This window comes from Harpia harpyja, chromosome 2 (genome assembly GCF_026419915.1).
Source record: "Harpia harpyja isolate bHarHar1 chromosome 2, bHarHar1 primary haplotype, whole genome shotgun sequence".
Taxonomy (NCBI): Eukaryota; Metazoa; Chordata; class Aves; order Accipitriformes; family Accipitridae; genus Harpia; species Harpia harpyja.
Genome location: NC_068941.1, coordinates 39,571,315 through 39,586,576, shown reverse-complemented (window position 1 = coordinate 39,586,576; position 15,262 = coordinate 39,571,315). Strand labels below are relative to the sequence as shown.

General features: G+C 39.9%; 2 protein-coding genes across 4 annotated transcripts in view; both read left to right on the top strand.

The window, feature by feature from the left end:
- The window catches only part of TNKS (tankyrase), a 147,847-nt gene that overhangs the window by 41,353 nt on the left and 91,232 nt on the right, over positions 1–15,262 (top strand). The window lies entirely within an intron of this gene.
- The window catches only part of SARAF (store-operated calcium entry associated regulatory factor), a 299,073-nt gene continuing 291,096 nt past the window's right edge, over positions 7,286–15,262 (top strand). For both annotated transcript variants that reach the window (XM_052776723.1, XM_052776712.1), the window contains exon 1: positions 7,286–7,289. The gene's annotated coding sequence lies outside the window, so the exon portion shown is untranslated. The remainder of the gene's footprint in view (positions 7,290–15,262) is intronic.

Genomic DNA, 15,262 nt, shown 5'->3' with positions numbered 1-15,262 from the left:
TTTCTTCATTTTTTTCTGGTAATTGAATAATTTAAATGTTTCCTTCAATGTGGTGGATTATTTTAACACAAGTTCCAGTGTGTTTTATCATAAAGGAAACAAGTTACTCCTGCTTTTAAGTGTCTGATCCTTGGAAGTACTTTGGTTTTGATTCCATGACTACGTAATTTCTTTAATCTCTTACTGAAGGACTTGTGCAAGGATTTACGTGAGCCAGTCTGTATGTTTTGCTGCCTCAGTTGTCCATTTCCATGCCTTAATGTGCTTGGATTTCTTCCTAGTGTAACTTTAGCTCTGGATGCTCTTGTTTCATAGGGTTTAGTTTTAAGATAATGAGAGCTTCTCTTCTCTTTCTCCCTGCTCCCCATTTTAGAGACAAGCGCTATCATCCTCATCTTTTGTTTAAACTTAGTTGTGTGTCTTGAACTGGCTTCTTTGGAATGTGGCTGTCTAGCTAGATCAGATGACTTTTCCTTCTTGTTCGTATCCTATATTTAGGCAAGGAGTTAAAAGTCTGTAGTCTGTTGTGCGGGCAGTCAGATAAGAAGGGGCACTGTGGGATTCAGGATTGGTGCTTTTATGAAAAGTGTGGTTTGATTTACACCATCCCCTTTGCCAGGTTTTTCACTCTTTCAGCTTTACTTTTTACCATGATATCCACTTAGGACTATTTAGTAAGAGCTCTTTGAATTCAATCAAACTCTTAACTTGTCAAAGGAAAAAATTATCTTTTCAAAGCTTTCACGAAGCACCTCAGTGCAGTCTTTCAGCTCTCTGATTCTCAGCTCTGCTATTGTATAGAGTTTTGGATGCTTTGAAAGCTTTCAGAAATGTGATGTACACAAATTTATTTAGCCTATACTACACACTGAAATTTAACAACATCAAACTCAAAAGAAGCTTTTCTTCCTAAGATTTGTTGTTATCCAAATGGACAGGATAACAAATAAGATCTCTAAACCTTCTAAGTAAAGAACCCAAAATGTATTTTCCGTGCTGCCCTAGGAAAAATAACAGCAGAAATGTGCAACAAGCATTTCTATTTCCATAGTGCATCAGAGCACTCATCTTTTTGTTTCCTTGCCTTGAGCACTGACCAATCTTATCCTTTACTGAAATTTTTTCTCTAAATGTGGATTAGATAATTTTGTTTGTTGTTAAGGTTAGGATTTGTTTGTTGGTGGTTTTAGCATAGTCTATGTTGTACACTCCTGGCTATTAATAGCAATTTCTGCCAGTCCTGACACCAAATACTACTTTGATCTGTACTACACTTTTCCAGTATCCATGGATAACTTTTCTGCATTGTTGTACCAAAATGGCCTTTTCACACTGTATACTGCATGCAATAGTAAGCCAGGGTGCAGTGGTAAGAAATGAGTGGGTGCAGAATGTTATGTAACTCATTTGTTTTGTTCTGTTTGTAAGTAGGATAGCCATGCTGCAGTTGTAACTATTTTAATGTAGTTTTTGTATACTGTCTTTGATTCTAATATGTAATCTAGTCTGTAAGCAATCATAGAACTTTCTTGAAAAAAATTTTTAGCTAGCTAGATAATTGCTACAAACAAAAGCTCCCATTGCTTTTATCTCTTGTACTGTAACTTCAAGAGCAGTCTTTCATACTTGGACTGTTTTCTTCTGAAAGTGAAGCCACGTTTAAATTTTGAAAGCGATGAGCCACTCAACTGTGAAATCTGTAGAGTCTGTGAATGTGTGGACAAAACATTTAAGACAATTTTTTCCAGGCTGAACAGGTGAATCTGAAAGAGTGTCAATGTTGCATAAGGAAAATATACTGATTAGGAAGTGGGAGAGGCAGACAATCTTAATTTTACCTTTTTATGCATATATTAGGACACAGACTCTGCTTATGAGACTGCTTACTGTTCCCCACTGCCTCATTCAACAGGACAGATGACTGTGCACTGGGGAGGAATCAGGACTGCACAGTGAAGTAGTGTTGTCTGTATGGCTTCTGCTTCATTTGCTGCAAAAGTTGAGAGCAAGAGTGAGTGGTGCAAGACAGGAAAAAAAATGTTGCATCTGTGGATAAGGCAGCTAAATATTTCCTTTGAAACAGGATTTTTTTTCTTGATTCTGACCAGTATTTCCACATGGTCTGGAGCGTCATTCTAACATGCTGAAGAACAGTGGTTTGTTTTTTGCTATTCTAGTTCATCTCTGTTAGCAACTGAGTAAAGGTTCATTGCATCCTGCTATAAAGCGCGTAAGTTTGAAGTGGCTCATGTGTTACTTCACTGCCTCCCAGGCAAGGAAGCACTGTTATAAAAGGTAGTGTGTGGTAGAAGTAATAGGCTGTTTTCCCCATTCTTTCTAAACTTGGTGATACCAGCTCATACCCAATGCTATCCAACTTCTGGTCCCAGTTCCAGGACCCTGGCTTGTCCTTCTTAAGCTTCTTATCTTGGTCCCCACTTCCTGCCAACACATTCACATGCGTGCATATGTACACCCCTTACTTGAGATCTCCATCCTTCACCCTGCCTCTTATTAGGCCTCTAGGTTTGGTTTTTTGTTGTGTGTGGTTTATTTGGTTTTGTGGTTTTTTGTTTGTTTGTTTTTCCTGCCTCCTAATCCTGGTTGTCTTCTAAATTCTTCATCCAGAATCCACGACCACTTCAGCTCCTCTGTCCGGCTAGCATCCTGGCTCTATATCCCATTCTTCTCTTCCTCCCCTCACCTACATGTTCCCAGACAGTTTCCGGTATGACTTCTATTCTTGTTTTCTTGAGCTAGCAAAATAACTCCTTTGAGAGTGTTAAATAAATGCCCAGATTTCAAAAGAATTTTAATACCATGTAGAGATTGTGTTATGTTTTGGATTATTAATTGTTGTAGCTTTCCAACCTCCCTCTTTTATGCCAGTCACTTCTTATTTTTCCTTACTTCATTTCCACAGGAGCTGTTTTGGAGTTTGAGGAAGAATGCAAATTTTGGAATTATTTTATTTTAAATTATTTGTTTCTTTTAAAATGACTAACCTAGCCAGGTGCATGTGGCTTGAAAGGTCATACTAGAATAATCTCAGTAAGCAGCATGGTTCTGATGCCCTGCTTGCAAGCCCTTACTCAGCTGAGGCCTTCTAGTAAGAAGCTTGGTCAAACTTGAAAGTATGCATTTAAGGAAGATTTGCTATGTGTGTATACCAAATTTAGTAATATTGCTAAAAGTAAATCCATAAATTGTTCTGATTGGTAGGGATATGTCAGCTTAGGGGAAGGTTTCTTCCAGTTCTTTCAAAGTGAAAAAGAGCTGAACGTAAGTCCTTACAAAAGCTCTTGGTTCCTTCACATTGCTACTGAGTGCTGTGGCTGTGTTGGGCACTCTTTCTGTACACAGTGGCTGCACCAGTTCTGTTCTCATGAGAGCTGGCTTGCTTTTGCCAGCTGAGAAGTGCTCCCGCCTTGCCGAGTAACGGGCACGGGGCGCATCCCGAGTTTTCTACGGCGCAGGGCACCTGGCTGGGTCAGAAGCATTTTTCCCCTTTAATTTTACTACATATGCGCTAGATGTGATTTAAGTTCAAGGATAAGACTTTAAAAAAGTAGTTAATACTCCTGAAATTTAAAGGGACTTGGGTTCCTGAGTTATATTTTGTTAATGTAAATGTTCAAGTGTTTTTAGAGCAATGTCTAGAAAGGAGAAATAAAATCGCTTTTTGCTTCCATTGTTTCATTATGAGGCATTAAATGACTAAAAGAATATTTGTACAAATTTATTTAAAAATGTCTTCACCTATTGCTTGTGTAACTTTTATTTCTTTGAAAACCATTGTGGTAGTTCTCAAGTCCCTGTGGCTTCATTAACCTAAGATTTGAGATAGTGATTGTTCTCATGTAGTAGGAAATCCATTTTTAACAATGTTTGAAAATTATATATTTTATATTATATACTTAAGGTTGTGAAAGTCGTCTGTGGATTTATTTGCAGTTCTTTGAAACTTCCATGCATCAAGTTTTGTCTTGCCCTTTTGCTGATGCTGCCATTCTCATAGCAGGATTTGAAGCACAACACATGTGTTTGTCTCAGATATCGCATTTCACCCTAGGATGCCCGATCATAAACTGAACAGGGATGTGCACTGGACTCTGCAGCATTTGCTGCTTCCAACAGTTCCTACGTGCTTTCCCATTTATGCAGTAAATAAAGCAGGTGTCCTGCAGATAAGATTTAGTTTGTTTGTGCTGTCCTTATTCATATACTGAATGCAGAGGGATCCTGTGAGAGGGAAAGTGTGTTATGATCAAAGCAGAATGCACATACATGCAAGTTGAGTTTAGTGTGCATGGGAAGTCAACCAGATATTGGAGGGGAATGTGTTTTAATATAGACAGACCCCTCTAGCATCACCGTTTTCAGACTTTGCCCAGCATTCTCCTTTACTCCTGTCCCTCATTTGCCTAGGTGTCTTCTCACTTTTCACCTATCTCTGTAATCCAAGCTGCAGTCTTCAGCAACCTACAGTTTAGACAGATGAGCTTGGATTTTTCAGATTGGCCATACTAGGCATTTCTTCTAACTTTGGATGACCCAAGTGTTCTGTCACGTTTCAAGTCTCTGCTCTGAAATACCTAGATGTTAAAGTTTCTTCTCAAAGAGGTTAGAAGAGGTTCTGTATTCTGTTCAAATACACAAAGCATTATGTATGAGTTTTGTGGACAGCACGAACACTCTTTGTCTTGTAGATGTGGTGCAACTCTTTTTAGGATAGTTTTAAAAATTAGATTGAGATAGGCAAGAAGAATTTCAGCCTGAAGGATTCAAAGTTGGCAGAATTACAATGGAAACTAGTCTTTAAATCATAGTTAAATAACCTTTAGTTGCCTAGTAGCTATCAGAATTGCTACCAGCTCTGTCTACAATTAGTATATTGAAAAGAGTAATATTTCTTGGATGCAGCTTGTTTTGCTTTCATGTGCTTCTGAGCTTAGACCACCTACCTTGAAGTCTTTTGAAATGAATTTCAGGGTATAGGGGACTTTTATAATTGTAGAAATATGTAATGGAAATGGAATTGACCTGACTTACTTGATGAGGTGATCTGATTCAGCAGGCTCAGATGCAGTTTACATTTCGTGTGGCCATGGGTTAGTTCTTTGTTGTGCTGTACAAATCTTTCCAGAGATGAATGAGGAGATATAAAAAGCTTATACTTAGTATCACGTAACTTACACCATCACTTCAACTGGCCTGTATTGACAGGCCAAGTGCCACAGGTTTGATGTGGTGCGTCTTCAGTGCCTTGACACAAGCCTGGTATCCAAACGCTGAGGCCATCCACCCGACTTGTTCTGTTGAAGGGGCAGTAAATTGTGAAGGGAAGGGGAGGAAGGTAATCTAAAGCAAAATACCTGCAACCTCTTGCTTATTGGACTGGCTGCAAAGAATAGGTTGAACCTGTAAGAGACTCAGTTTTCTTTCTAGAAATACACCAGATGTCCCTCTACAGTTGACTGTAGCACCATCTGGAGTCTGAATGTGGAGGATTGGTGCATATATCTCTACTTAAAGAATATACTGCATATAAGATTGCAACAGAACAGCATTGCTTCTGTTGTATTTTACACATGCTTTTTTATTCTGGAGAAAGTTTGTGTTGTTTTATACTGGGGGTGTAGTGTGTGGGGAGCATTTCAATTCTCATGCGTATGTACACGTATGTTTATATTATCAACAAAAATGAGGCAATTCTCATGTGTTAGGTAATGACAGTATTGTTTTTACATAGTTAAAGTTACTGTCAAAAGTGTTGTTTTCCATTGGTGCATGAAGAGGCTTCTAAGATGGATGCTTCTCAGTGAATGGATGTTTTACTGTTCTAAGTTTCTGAATAAACCAGTAAGTTTCTACTAAACTGGGTAGCCATTTCAGTGGTGACTAATTCATTCAAGCTATCACAAATAATGTAAGTGTTGACTGCTAAGACTCAGAAGTCCCAGGATTTGGAGTCTTATGAGCTTATGTTTGCTTCATCTTTCCCTTTTCCAGAGTGGGGGAAGCAGTCTCAATGACTATTTTTTAAGCAACTATTAACTTAATTATTTAATTGTTAAAATTATTTAATTGTCAAACAAAAATCATCCTCAACTTATCTTCACTTAGAACATAGCTTAGATATACTAAAACCCAAACAAACCAAACTGTATTTATATTCTCCAAGGAGGCTGGAGTAAGAAAGGAGAAAAAACTGCTTCCATAGTGTTTGTCTTATTTCTTAATTTGTCACTGGAAAGCAAACAGATCCTGTGGTGAATAATGCTGATGCACGAACTTGAATTTCATAGAACATGATGTATTTTAGATAGTTTAGATAGCACTAAAAAATTTCTTCAAGTAGCTGGGCATTGCAGTTTTTAAATTTAATTGTGTGGTGCCAGTATGTGGATCTGTGACTGAAGAACATGGAAAGTTTAGTTTAAGATGAGGAAAATCAGGCTGAACTGTTTTTGAAAACTTTGAGTACTTTTGTTTGTTGAAAATTTCAGGCTCAACAGAAGATTTATTAGCTTCATTTCATGCTTTCTATTTGTTGTGATCATTAAATAACAATCAAGGCTGTCTCTGTGTGATGAGAGATCACTCGTTATAATTCAATTTTCACTAGGAAGAATAAGTATTAGCATTTAAATTGAAATTGCTAATTTCCTTTTGTGTATGTCCTTAGGGTTCAATCCTGCCAGATGCTGAGCCACTCTAGTTGTGATCCAGGAAAGATCTGGGATTAAGTTGGGGTTTATTCAGACATTTAAATGTTGCTTGCTGAAGCAGGGCCATGATGTTCACCATCTCTGGAGTGAAGATGGAGGCCATTCCAATGAAGGTCTCATGGGGTGCTGTTCTGCTCTGGGGTACTATGGGTGACTTGAGGCCAGTGGCTGTAGTCTGCATCTTCTGAGCAGACAAAGCCTTGTTCCAGATTTTATAAAATAAAACACGTTACTTGTTTAAAGTGGGGGGTTTTTTCTGCATGCAGTTATTTTAGGAGAAGCGTAATATGTGGGTATAGAGGAATAAAGCAGGTCAAAGCAGTATTTCCCATCAGAGTAGTAAGCAGGCAGACCCATTATTTTGCATTTTCTTTTTTTATTGTCTTCATGGACAAAGGAACATGGGTGGGTTTTTTCTCTTAAAAAATTTAAGTTAAAATTTCTGAGCTGTAGAGAGCATGTCTTTAATGTGATGGTTGAGTTTTCATAACTTTGTGAGCACTATCCCTGATGGCTATTTATGAAACTGTTGTGTTCAGGCATGAAAAGCCAGGACTTGTCCTTCAAACCTCCTGTGTCTGTGTGAGTCAGCCCTTTCTGTGTGTCTGTCCAACATACTTCCTGGCTACAAGATGTCTGTCTTGGTGCTCTCCGTAGAAATGGGCCCTCACAGTTGAAATGCCTTTAGTCCTGGGATTAACACGGGATCTCTTTCCTCTCTAGTTTTTTCCCACAGCCCTGCAGTCACTGCAGTGCAGTCTTCCACTTTGGGGGTGTGGTTCTTCACAGTGGCACTGGCAAGAACCTCTGATAATTCAAGGGCATACAATGAGCCTTGGAAATCTTCCTACGTTGATTTCTCTTTTCTGCACGCCGCACAAAGGACACACGGAACAATATCCTTTTTTCTAACTGTCTGCATCTATCTTTGGTCCCCTTTTGTAGAATGAACATTGTTGCTTTTTCTTCTTAAAGTTCAACAGTTATTTTTTCTTCTGATTTCACGACTAGAGCTGGTTTTTCTAGGTGGTGGACTCTTTCTTCCCATACGTACAGTTCATCCAAAGCCCACCTGATGAGGTGAATTGCTGCCTTTTGTTTGTTTTTGTTTTGTATTGCTTTTCTGAGGGTAGGGGAGAAAAAAGATTTTACTTCGCATCAGGGCTATTGTCAGTCTTTTGTGGATGTACTATGTGGAGAATCTTTCAGGGCTATTGGCGTTTTCTCTGAAATTAGATTGAATTTGTCGTTTGTGCATGGCTGTTTATCAGACTGTCATGAAGGTTCAATGTTTAATTTATAATACAGCAAGAATTAACTTTATATTAAGACTTATGCTAAACCTCTGTGTAATCCTTTTGGAGGTGATTTTAAAAAGCGTGACCTCATTGGGATGCAAGAGGTCATCTATAGCTTTGAAAATGCATCAGCTGTGGTCTTTCTTTATCATTACTTCTTTCATACATGAAAGAGAAACTCTGGCAACAAAGATTCGGCCTTCCATGTCTCACAAGCCTGTTTGTTTCCAGTGTGCTTTAGAGATTTTTCGAAATTACATTTTTCTTTGTGATTTCTACCTAATTTAGTTGCATTTAATCATATGTTTTATAACTTTCCCCTGTAGTGCAGTGGGACTGTTCTTATGTTTAAAAGGACTATATGATTAAGTGCTTTACTTGGTTGGTGGCATTGAATGGTTTCTAATTTTAATGTAATAGTTAAGTCTATTGTCAGTCTTGCACGAAGATGCAAAATTTTGAATTGGTACCACATTATTAATGGAAAATTTTCATGCATCTGGCAAGCTATAACATAGATTAAGCAAAACTCTTTTGGTGCTTTGGAAATGCGTTGATAAATTGTACGCAATTATGTTGCAACACTTAGACAACCAGAATTAGAAACAGTAGACTGTAAAGTATGAATGTATGTGTTCTATGCTATTGATTATTTTTCATAAATAGTAAGTATCAGAAACCTTTGTTTTCCATGATGCTTTTTCTACTCCTGTTCCACAAAGGTAGTTACATTTTTGTTCAGAGTAAAATAATAGGTTTCAGTGGTAATTTAAAGACTGTGTAGCTGAGACTTGTTATATATATGATATATAGACATTGATGTAATTTTACTTTTCCTTGGAACTGCTTACAGGCCCAAAACTTGGACAAAAGAGGATTTATCCTCTGTTGTAATTCCCATAGTCTAATAATGTCCTTTTTATAACGAAAGCAGCTGTGTCCTGATATTTTATTAGTCTGAAATGTTTTAAGATTCAGCTTCCCTCTTTATGGATAACAAATTTATTTCTCTGCTGCTTTGTTCCAGACTCCACAGATCCTGCTGCTTTGGGTGATAAAAGTGTTTCCATAATTTTAGAACTTATTAGGCCATACATGACTCATGTATTTTTCATTGCTGCATGTATTAGTCCTTTGAAACAATTTGGGAGATGACTTGTGGCAGCAGAAATTCTGTGATTAGGTCAGCTAAGTTTGATCTTTAAGGGCTGATCACAAGAAGCAAGTTGCAGAGTTAGGGCCTATATCAGCAGTAAGAAATACAAGCTGTCTCAGTGGACAAGAACTGTTTTATAAAATAAAAACAAATCAACCCTCTCACATTTATCAAGTAGAGAAAAGGAGTACAAAACAATTCCATGCCCTCAAAAAGAGAGAGTGAACTTGGAGTTAATTCTTTCCCCTTCCGATTTCCCTTGCTTCTATGCATGTATAGATGTATTGCTCATTGAAGAGGACTGTGTCGATGAGCAACCTGTTTTTAACTGTCTCCTTTTAGTGCTTAATTGGGAAATTGTTTTCATATCCCCAAGCTTATTCATTTGGAAATGGCAATTTATATAGCTGTGGCTGAGAGAGTTAGGACAGCTTGGGTGTGTGGGAGGGATGCCCTAGGCTCTACAGAGCATAGGGCGATGACATCCATGTGAAGTCTGAACAAAGTCTTTAGAATTAGAAATAAAATGGCATTGGTATTTAATTGACACATAGATGTAATGGTCCACCTCCACAGATTGACTGAAACTTCCCTTATTAAAACCTCAGGTCAATTATCATTTATACAGTTATTTCAAGCAAGTTTCTACGAAGGTGTCCTTGTCAGTAGTTACTAAAAGTTACACCCATAGTAATTAAAGTTGCAAGCATTTGATCATAATAGCAAAATCCAGACCTTGGAAGACAGGGGTAGTTAGCTCCATGCAAGCAGCAAACTGACAGCAAAGTTCATGTCACCAGGTCTCTCCCCCTGCACCTTCCTCAGTTCCCTGCAGTGCCTTTATTGTTTTCACAGACTTAACTTTGTTACAAATGGGAGAAGGACCCTGAGGCTTATTCCCTGCATTTCTTCTCCTTACTGTCTTTTCACGTTTCTATTTGATACACCTTGTTTCTGGATAAGGTGCCCCTAAAAATCAGGTGCCTCTTTTGCTTTCCACAGACCATTGCTGACATGTGGAAAAGGCAGGCAGACCTGACAATCTGGAAGACAACAATACAGGGCGTGCCTAAGATTTATTACGTATGTGTTGTGATGAGCATATTGTTTACAGCAAAGTAGCGGTGGGTTTAATTAGAATCACTAGACAGTACTGTTGTCTTGAAATTTCAGAAAAATGCCATTTTGTACAAAGCCAGTAACTTTATTCTTTATTTCTGGTAGAAAGAAACACTGTTCTCCACGGTCCTGAAAATAGAGAAAGGAGCCATTGAGCATAGGAAGCTGGTCGTCTTTTCACCAATCCAAAAAAGTCTGTATTGCCTTGAATAATGATATTAACCCATACAGAAATTAATATATCCTGTGCTGTTTGTCAAAATGGTGAACCAAGAGTCCTTTGGGGAATAAACAGATGCAAATATGTAGACCTGAGGGAAACCTACACAGTGCTAACGGACGTGTAGATTTTTCTCTTTCTATTGCCATTTGTTTGAGGAATGAGTCTCACATTTGTTTAATCATGGAGTTATAGATAGTGAACTCTTGAGATGTTTGTTAATCCTAAAGTTAAAAGGAGGCTGAAAGAACTGGGCATCCTCCTTTTTAAGAAGAATTCTTAAATTGGTCCAGCAGTACCCTCAGCTTACTTTACATGTAAGCCATGAGTTGGTGTTCTTTGTTTGTTTCAGGGTTTCCTGGACATCTGAAAGATTGACCAAGACCTGTTAATCATTCCCTTAGTAACTTGTTTACTGCTTCAGCGTGAGTTCCCTCCCCACAGGTCACAGTCCTTCATGGACTTCTCCAATGTGGGTCCTTCCCACAGGCTGCAGTTCTTCAAGAACTGCTCCAGCGTGGGTCCCCCATGGGCCACAGCTGCCAGAAAACCTGCTTCTGTGTGGGCCCTCCACAGGCTGCAGCGTCCTTCAGAGCACATCCACTTGCTGCGGTGTGGGGTTCTCCATGGGCTGCAGTGTGGATATCTGCTCTGGCATGGTCCTCCATGGGCTGCAGGGGGACAATCTGTGCCACTATGGTCTCCTCCATGGGCTGCTGGGAATCTCTGCTCCAGCACCTGGAATAACTCCTCCCTCTCCTTCTCTGACCTGGGTGTCTGCAGGGCTCTTCCTTTTGCATTTTCTCACTCCTCTCTCACAGCTGCTGTGCAGTGTTTTTTACCCTTTCTTAAATGTGTTACCACAGGGGCACCATCAGCATCACTGATTTGCTCAGCTTTGGCCAGTGGTGGGACTGTTGAAGCCAGCTGTAAGTGGCTGTGACCAGCACAGGGCAACCCCTGGTCCCTTCTTAGAGAGGCCATCCCAGCAGCACCTCCTGCTACCAAAACCTTGACACCTGCACCCAGTACAGCTTGAAAGCTAGGTAGATGAAGTCTCTTTTTGGCCACATTGAGACTCAAGTTTGTTAAAAAGCAGTGTTAACTTCAGCTCACAAAATGAGCCTCCGCTGTAATGATTGATGTCTGCTGTGTACCATGTATTATATATACAGTGCCATCAGGCTACTTTGAAATAGGACCATCTGGAGTTTAACCTCAGTTATTTAACTTTGCCCGTACCAGAAAGCCCCTTGAGTCCATGGTGTAAATATATCAGTCATTCTGCTTCTATCCAGTGCGTAATTTTGTCTGTAATATATTTGTCATCTTTTTTTTTTAAATCATCTTTATGTGAAGAAAAGTTTCCATCTTTTCTTTTTCCACTGTAAAACAGCCTAAATTTTTTGAACTGGCTGGATGGTTGCACTCAGTTGCAGTCAACGGTTCAATGTCCAAATGCAGAGCAGTGGCGAGTGGCATTCCTCAGGGGTCGGTATTGGGACCGGCGCTGTTTAACATCTTTGTCAGCGACATGGATAGTGGGATCGAGTGCACCCTCAGCAAGTTTGCCGACGACACCAAGCTGTGTGGTGCGGTCAACACGCTGGAGGGAAGGGATGCCATCCAGAGGGACCCTGACAGGCCCGAGAGGTGGGCCCATGCAAACCTCATGAAGTTCAACAAGGCCGAGTGCAAGGTCCTGCACATGGGTCAGGGCAGTCCCAAGCCCAAATACAGGCTGTGTGGAGAATGGATTGAGAGCAGCCCTGAGGAGAAGGACTTGGGGGTGTTGGTTGACAAGAAGCTCAGCATGACCCAGCAATGTGCGTTTGCAGCCCAGAAAGCCAACCGTATCCTGGGCTGCATCAAAAGAAGCATGACCAGCAGGTCAAAGGAGGTGATTCTGCCCCTCTATTCTGCTCTCGTAAGACCCCACCTGGAGTACTGTGATCAGCTCTGGGGCCCCCAACATAAGAAGGACATGGACCTGTTGGAGCAAGTCCAGAGGAGGGCCACGAAGATGATCAGAGGAATAGAACACCCCTCCTGTGAAGACAGGCTGAGAGTTGGGGTTGTTCAGCCTGGAGAAGAGAAGGCTCTGGGGAGACATTAGAGCAGCCTTCCAGTACCTAAAGGGGACCTACAGGAAAGGTGGAGAGGGACTTTTTACGAGGGCATGTAGTGATAGGACAAGGGGTAATGGCTTTAAACTGAAAGAAGGTAGATTTAGACTGGATGTAAGGAAGACATTCTTTACTGTGAGGGTGGTGAGGCACTAGAACAGGTTGCCCAGAGAAGTTGTGGATGCCCCATCCCTGGAAGTGTTCCAGGCCAGGCTGGATGGGGGTTTGAGCAACCTGGTCTAGTGGAAGGTGTCCCTGCCCATGGCAGGGGTGTTGGAACTAGATGATCTTTAAGGTCCGTTCCAACCCAAACCATTCTATGATTCTATGACTCTATGAATTTGCAAGTGGCTATCTTTGTATTGAAACTTATAATAATTGGGGACAGTGTAAAAATGGATACACCTTCCCTGGCTCAAAACTGTGCAACTTGCCTTTTCACGTTTTACATGTAGTTTTTTGGAAACATTTTTAAAACGAGGATATTGGATTTTCTATTTTACATTGTTATTTGTCCTGGAAAATATTTTGTTCCTGCAGAAGTTAGACATGAAAGATTATCCAAATATTTGTGATTTGAGCCCTCAGAAGAATTACTCCTGAATGTGAGTAATGATACTATTTTCTCAAGCCGTATCTGTCCTTGGAAGAAACATGTACTGCTCTAAAAAATTTAAATATCTCACTTCTGCAGTAATTAATAAGATTTTCTTGAGAGTTTTAGCTGTAATTAAAGACAAAGTCTGTGCCATTATAAGTAGCATGATCTTTCTGCTCCTCAAAGATGACATAAATGCAGAATGTAATAGTGATTTGTTAGTGTGCATGAAGAGCAGCTGTCAATTTTGATATAGCTGACTGTCGTGAATCATAGTAATTTCTATTGCATTTTGCTTTACAGTGCCAGCTACCAGTCAGGTAAGTGTTTAAAAAATGTACCTAGATTTCACTTAGCATTGCAGCAGTGATGGTGGTTAATATATATCTAAACAAAAACCTCTATAATGTTAAAACCAAAATTTTACGCTAATTAAGATAATGCTTTCTACTTTAAAGAAAGCATCTACTCCTCCATGTAGAGCAAATATAAATAAAACTGACTATATTAAGTATAGCTTTTAATGGGTAAGGAAAATGTCATGCTGTGCGACTACTTACCAGAAGTTTTATTTCCTGGCGTTCTTCCTGCCCCAATAAGTCTTTTAACATTTTCCAGAGGCTTCACAGCTAGTACTTCAGCTAATAATTTTTTGATTTTGGCATCACAGCCAGAATAATCATTTAGAGGTTCACCAGTATGTTTCTAGAATGTCCCTCTACTCCCTCTTTCTCCATGGGAGATCCCTAGGAAGCACCTAGTTTCCTATTATTGTGACTTTCCCGTGTCCATCCTGTTTTTTAGGATTAGTAGGAGAGGGATCTTGAAATGGCTCTATAGAGCCATTCTTAATGGGTATATGCTGTGATGCACAAAGCACAGAGGGAACCGCCTGTGGCTTTTTCTGGTGCAAGAAAACCTGACTGTGGGAGACAGAGACCAGTATATTTGCAGTAGAGGTGCGACCCGTTAATATATAGCTACCAGTGAGCCAAAAACCATCCTGACCTGAGAAGAAAGTTGTCTTCTGAAGTATCTCAGGTACACTCAAGACTGCTGAAAGAGAATTCTTTTCCAGGTCCGGCTCCCAGGGTGGTGCTACCAGGTTTGTACAGGGTAGGCTTTTTGTGTCCCCTTGGTGTAGATACTTAAGCCTTGCTGCAGGCCAGGTGCACAAGCCAGTCAATTTGAATACTTGCGACAAGACAATTGGAGTCAGTTTTTTAATCAGACTTAGGTGAGCTAACTCTTGCCCAAGGTGGTCCTGCGAACATGGGCATGTAAAAGACATTATTTAGTATGAGGCTGCTGTACCGGATTCATGCCAGCATGCTGCATGATCTACGAAGTTATATTTTTGAAAGGCTTCTGAAAAATGTCTTCTCTGTTTGAGCCTGTCTTGTTGCTGCCATATTTTTATTGTGTTTTCTGATTGTTGACCCCATAAATGCTTGTCTTGGTTTCCCATACTTGATAGCTAAAGCAAGGAAGTGTCGTCAGGCCATGCTGTTTAAATGAGAATTCACTATGGGTCTGTTCAGACAAGTTTGCGTAAATAGAAGCAGTGAAATGATTTAGTTCAACAATTCTGCTTGATCTCATTTCTTCCTTTTTAGTTGTCACTTGCCTTTGGGTTTAGCAGAGAAATTAAACTGCCTGAGAACCAGAAATGTATGAGATTCATTTATTAACATTTCGTTTAAGCCTACCATCAAAGTTAATGGATTTATGTCTTTTTTGTACTTTACAGTTTGGAGACCTGAGATCTAAAAACTGGTTTGGTGTCGCAGAATCACAGAAACTCTCAGGTTGGAAGGGACCTCTGGAGATAGTCTAGTCCAACCCAGCTGCTAAAAGCAGGGTCATCTGGAGCAGATTGCCCAGGACCATGTCCAGTCAGGTTTTGAAAAGCTCCAAGGATAGAGACTCCACAACCTCTCTGGGCAGCCCGATCTGCTGTTTGATCATCCTTACAGTTTAAAAAAAAAAAAAAAAAAAAAAGTAGAAAAAACTT